Genomic DNA, 6366 nt, shown 5'->3' on the forward strand with positions numbered 1-6366 from the left:
TCTCCCTCCACCTGAGGGATATCTGCTGATTCTTCAGATCACAGCCCCAAAGTCGCCTCCTCAGGGAAGCTCCCCCACCACCAGATTCCCTCAGGCCTTTCTCCCTCGGACAAGCTTGTTTCTTACTTTCTTTCATAGCACTGGGGATTGAGCCCAGGACCTTGACACTGAGCTACGTCCCCAGCCCTTTTATTTTTTATTTTGAGGCAGGGTCTCCCGCAGCTCCTGAGGTGCCCAGTAAAAGAGCCCAGCGTTGACATGTGGATATTTGAAAGAAACCAGTGGGCAAGAGAGAGAAGAATCTGAGGATGAGTAGGGAAACGGGCAGAAGCTGAGAACAATGCAGTGAGGTGACTTCCGGGTGAGAGGGGTTTATGAAGCGCTCCCATGACATTGAGACCCTGGACAGGTTCATGTCTTTCTTCGGCGCTATTTTTGGAATAGCTGTTCTGTGCTGAGCCCTGGCAGTGAGTGGTCCCCAAGCCAGGCACCGACTCTACCTTGGAAGACATTTCCATGCCCTGAGGGCACTGGTGCAGAAAGGATGGCAGAGACTAGGACCAGGAAGAAGCGAAGCAGAGCCCCGGGGCAAAGGTCAGTTGTCTTTTTCTGTTAAGGCCAGAGGGCAAATATTTCAAATTTTCTGTCATGGCCAATCAACTTTTTCATCGTAGTGCTGGAACAACCACTGACAAAATGTAACTGATTGGGCATGGCTGTGTTGCAACAAAACTATTTATAAAAGCAGGTTCAAACTGGGGGTGGGGGCAGGCCTATAATCCTAGCACTTGGGAGGCTGAGGCAGGAGGATTGTCACGAGTTTGAGACCAGCCTGAGCTACATAATGAGTTCAAGGCCAGTTGGAACTAAATAGTGAGACTCTGTCTCAATAAAGAAACAGAAACAAGTCATAGGTTGCCATCCTAGAGGATGATGGAGCCATTGGTAGAAAGAAACCAGGACCCCGTATAACTTTGTACAACAAAACCCTTGGGCCTAACCCCAGCCAACTTTCATTCAGTTGTGCCCCGAGAAATAAACTTGCTGTATTAAAACTCTGAAATGTGGGGTTGTTTTGATAACAGTCCCTCCTAATAAGTAAAACTTCAGAGGAGAGGTACATAAAATGTGCTCACCAGGAAATGAAAACTAGGAACCAAATTTTAAAATAACAAAACAAGGAGAAAAGGCTAGAAACGTGCTGTTCGCCCGGTTGTCCTGCTGTGCCCTAACACACCTTGCACTCCCCTCCGTTTCTATATCTTTGTCCCTGTCACACTACCTTCCTGGATGCCTTTCACTCTGTCACCTCCTCCGTCCCATCCTCCTCTCAGCACTTAATGAGCTCTCAGCTTGCTCCACTGTGCAGCAAGGTGCAAGCTTGCAGGACAGATAGTCCTGGGTTCGAATCCTGGTTCTGTCAGTGAGAAGCCAAAGAACGAGCTATTAAATGTGAAGGGGCAAAAATTCCCTGGCTAGGAAAACTTGTTCATGACAAGGCATTCTTAAAATGAGAAATGACTCCTAGGCACAAAGCAAAGCCAAGGTCACCTTTAGGAAAACAGTTAACCCTAAGGGTGTGACTATAAAGCCTTCTAGTAAGACCCTAGGAAGACTTCATGGTGCCTCCTGGGTTCTTTGAAACAGACCGAGGCTCCCTGCGCAAATGTCAGAACCCTTTTTCTTTTACACATAGAGCTTTTAAGAATCTTGAGGGTAGCCTTGCCAGGAGCCCAAGATAAAAAAGAGACCTGGGAGTGTAGCCTTTGTCTAACGGAAGAGATTTATAAGCTTATGCATAAGAAACCCACATAACTTTAAAGGAAGTCTTTTGGTTTTGAATGAAAAGGATGGAGAGAACCAGATTGAAAGAAAGGCCTTTGTACCTTCAACTTTCTATGGGAAGGAAGCTGAGGAAAAACTCCTCAGCTGTAAACACGGGACACTGTGTGTGTGTGTGTGTGTGTGTGTGTGTGTGTGTGTGGCACTGGGGATGGAACCAGGACCTTTGCGCTGAGTTACATCCCCAGTCCTTTATTTATGTGTGTATTTATTTAGAGACAGGATCTTATTAAGTTGCTAAGCTGCCCGAGCCTCAGCCTCCTCCTGCCGTAGCTTCCCACAGTGCTGGGATCATAGACCTGCGCCATCACGCTCAGTCACCGGTCGCCCATGGAAACGTAGGGGTGATTCAGATGACAAAACCAAGAGCCCAGAGAGTGGGGTCACGCGCCGTGGGGAATCATTCTCGGGCAGCTGGCATGAGCACCCTCTAGAGATGTGCCCAGGTGGTGCTCAGAATTGCCTTGGACCGGGGGCTGCTCTGTGCCTCCTGTCTCCCCGCTAAAATTTGGGGATGTCTGTGGCAGTTCTCCCGCACCTTCCCATGTTGGGTGGCACGGGGAGCCAGATGGCTTAGTAGATCTTCCCCCTGGGTGGGACGGCAGCCGAAGCTGTGCCCAGGGACCCTACTAAGCACACACATCCACACGTGAGGAGGTGAGAAGATCCCAGCCTCTGAGCCAGTGCCTTAAAGAAGGATTGTGGGGGACAGGAACGGATGCGTATATCTTGCATGTAGGGCTACGTATTAGACAACTAGGGTCGCCACTGGGAAACCCTACCTGGAAAGTGTTCTGTCTCCATCCCAGAGGGCAGAAGTGTGCGATGGAGGTGCGGCAGAGTCGGTTTGTCCTGAGCCTTTCTCCTGGGCTTGTAAACAGTGTCCTCTCCCGTCTTCTCACGCTGTTCCCCCGCGGATGTCCGTGAGGTCTCCTCCTCTTAGAAGGGAGCCGGCCAGACCGAAGTGGGACCCACCCGCATGACTCCCTGCGACTTAGTCACCTGTGTTAAAGACCCGATCCCCAGATACAGTCCCATCCTCGGGTACTACGGGTTAGGGCTTCCACACGTGCTGGGAGGGCAACGCAGCCGCAACAGGGGAGAATGTGAACCACTGCGGATTTCAGAGACTGAGATCAAACTGTCCAGGTGGTGATTCCAAAGACGCTCTCTCTCACACACACCTGACTTCCACTGAGCGTAAGACCTCTGTCCCCTTCCCTTGCCCCTGGATGGCCCTGTGAATGGGAGATGCCCAGTGAGAACCACAGTGGTAATAACTAAGCACCGTGAGCCAGGAATAATGGCACACACCTGTAGTCCCAGCACTCGGGAGCCTGAGGCAGGAAGTAGGAGGGAGAGCAAATTCAAGGCCGTCCATGACCTACACAGTGAGACCATCTCTAAAAAACTCAAGCAAACGGAAGTCGCCTTTGGTGATTGCTGCTTCTCTGTACCCACTAACTGTGGGGTGGCTGGGGCTGCCACAAAGACAACCCACTGTGGGAATAGGAGAAGACGGGCAAAGGAAGGGAAGGGCCTCGGGAGGTCGGTGTGATCTGCCCGTCTGACAGGTGAGAAGAGCGTGTCCGGAAGACTGTGCTCATGTCTTCCCTGGTGAGCGCCAGACTCCGGACCACGAGCCGAGGAGCTCTGGTCCCTGCCTCTCCTTTCTGTCACATGGCCCCAGGCGTGGTGACCACGGGGTCCTCGACAGCTCAACAAGCCCCTGTGAGGCACTGGGGATGTGCCCGCCCTGGTGCCTTCCTCAGCGTGCTTTGGCTGAAACCCTGGCCTGATGTAAGATGGGGACGACGGCCCACCCTCCTCCAGGGCCAGGGCATAGCGGCGGACCTCTGATGCCCAGCTCCACGTGCACAACAGTGCCCAGTCGATGGCAGCCTCCCCTCCTCATGGGTGACAAGGTCCAGCCTGCCTGGCGTCTGAAGTTGGGACACAGGTGCACGGCAGTGCAGTTGGCCGAGCTCCGTGAGCGCGGCCAGAAGAAGAGTCAGTTCTGCGGGCTCAGGCTCGACTCCAGCCACGACTCTGGAGCGGAGGCTCCCGCCCTGCAGCCGCCCCGGCCAGGATGTCCCTCCTGTCCAGTCCCTGGAGGCAAGGCCACCTGAGAGCACAGCTCCTTCTGGCTGCGTCTCCACCACACGGCAGGCTCGGGTGGTGGCACCGTCCCCTTGGGAGGGAGAAGGAAAGGGCTTCTCGGGCAGGGATGTGTCCTAGTGACGCATGGGAAGGGGCCAGGCTGTGAGGAGGACGCAGAGCCCCTGCCCGTCTGGAGCCCAGAGTGTGAGTGCTTGAGGGCCCAGCGTCCCTGCGGTATTCGGTGTCACAGAGGAGCAGGCACCCTCACCCAGGGTGGCTCAGTGGAGGCGGGGGAAGCTTGCAGAAACTGGCTGAGCAGAGAAGCCTGTGAAAGTTCTGCTGCAGGGCACGCAGAGCTGGGGGAGATCGGGGCCTTCGCTGGAGGATGGGACTGGGCGTTACTGATGGACAGAGGAAGAGGCGGCAGGAAGGAGGCAGGAAGAGGAGCGAGGCCCTCGAGATGCAGGCTCTGCTTCCTCGCTCTGAGCCTTCACGCTGTGCTACCACGGATCCTATTTGGAAGCAGTATAAATAAATAATCAAATAATACAGCAGAGCTCTCTCCCTGTCAGCCGGTGACCTTGGAAGGGTCTTCAGAGCAATCTCTGCTCTCTTCTGACGTGAGTCAGATTCGTTCTGACATCCCCAACAAACACACCTGGCTGGACAACTGCCACATGCCAGGCCCCAGGGCCAGCTCACGATACAGGACAAGCTATCAGTTCTGCCCTCAAGGAATGCACAGTCTGATGGGACAGTGACATGGAACTGAGCACTGCCAAGACAACAGGATACACACACTGAGAGACTCTGCAGAGAAGTCACCAGGACAGAGAGGAGGGTGAGAATGTCATGGAGAGCCTCGGAGAAGAGGGGACACCTAACCAGGTCTTTGAATGATGGCCAAGAGCCCACAAGGCAGAAACGGGCACAGCATGTGCAAAGGCCCTGTGGTAGAATGGAGCTGGAGTCTACAGGGGCTTTGCCATTTCCAGAGCAGAAAGGTGAAAACAAGGAGGGCTTGGAAAGTTGAGCCATGTCAGCATCTCCCCCATTGGATCCACGGTTTCCCACAGACTTGAATGATCCTGTGTAGAGTGGAAGGAGCCAATGCTGTCCTCTCCTTAGTGTCAGGGAGAAACTGAGGCCAATAGGAGAGTTTCCAGGATTGACGCACAAGTCTCCATTGTATGCAAGGCAGGCTCCTGAAGATCATGTCATGTAGGGCAACAGAACAGGCCAAGGGCTCAGTGTGAGAATCATCAGTCTCCAGGAATAAACTCTCCAAAAGCTTACACTTGGTTAATTTGTAAGTAAGAAAATTCAAAGGTGACAGGGTGAGAGAGATGAGTTTGGGGTTGGGGTGTGGTGGTCACAGAGAAGCAAGCCTGTTGAACAGATTCAAAGGGCGTGCAGAAGTGAGCCAAGTGCCTATCCAGAAGGGGGGTGCAGCCAGTGCAAAGGCCCTGAGGCAGGAGAGAGCCTCATGTGGTGACCTGTGCCTGAGCAGGGTGCAGAGAGAGCTGTGAGGTAGGGGGCCAGATTGGAGGGCCCAGGAGGCCACCTTAGCACTTGGCTTTAGTCCTGAGTGAAATGAGGAGTCACAGCCCAGGCTGATGCAGAGAGGAGTCATGGGCTGAGCTGGGAATGGGTGCAGGGCTGGGAATGGAGCAGAGCTGGAGTGGCGAGATCGTGTAGGAGGGTAACGAAATGGGCCAGGAAAAAGTGGAAGTGAACGAGGGGAGGTAGAGAGACCCCACCAATTTCTGTTTGCTTGACTGATTGATCATCGAGAAAGAGAGAGACAGACTCTTGCTATGTTGCCTAGGCTGGCTGCAAACTCCTAGGCTCAAGCGATCCTCCTGCCTCAGCCTCCTGAGTAGCTGGACTACAGGCACCCTCCACGGCACAGGATTTCCTAATGGAGTCGATTCAGGAAGTAAAAGTCGGGGAGCAGAGGGTGACGCCGGGCTTCCCGCTGAGCATGCCCGGATGGGTGGAACCGGGTACCGGAAATGGAGGTGTGGGAGCTCAGGGACCCGACTCAGGGAGCCGAGGGCAGACCGTGAGCGCCTTTCGTGAGGGGGCAGTGAACCGGCTGTGGCAGAATCCGACACTTCCCTGTCTCCCTGCAGGAGAAACAGCCTCGGCCACTGCAGAACAAGACGCCAGTGGGACCAAGCACCGTCCACGTTTTAAGCCACGTCAGCCCACAGCCCCAGCCCTGTCGTGCGAAGGGGCAGGAAAGAGGGCGCTGGAACCCGGCTGTCACTTCCATCCTGGAGAAGTGTCCCACTGCCATCTCCTGTCGAGGAAAAAAGGTGCCGCTGGCTGCCTGTGCTCATTTGATTGCATAAACATGCTTTGCGGGGCTGAAGCGAACCTGACTGGTTTTCAGTGTGAGAGTAAAATATATTTCTAAGG

At 54.1% G+C, this 6366-nt stretch overlaps 1 long non-coding RNA gene across 1 annotated transcript; it reads left to right on the forward strand.

Annotated features, from left to right (window-relative positions):
• Positions 1-215: 215 nt before the first annotated feature.
• On the forward strand, positions 216-6154 carry LOC104855019. Its single transcript, XR_778284.2, has 3 exons — positions 216-350; positions 445-594; positions 6078-6154. It is a non-coding gene; the product is annotated as an uncharacterized LOC104855019 (long non-coding RNA).
• Positions 6155-6366: the final 212 nt, after the last annotated feature.

This window comes from Fukomys damarensis, unplaced genomic scaffold (assembly GCF_012274545.1).
Source record: "Fukomys damarensis isolate Sample0158 unplaced genomic scaffold, DMR_v1.0_HiC HiC_scaffold_19, whole genome shotgun sequence".
NCBI classification, from domain to species: Eukaryota; Metazoa; Chordata; class Mammalia; order Rodentia; family Bathyergidae; genus Fukomys; species Fukomys damarensis.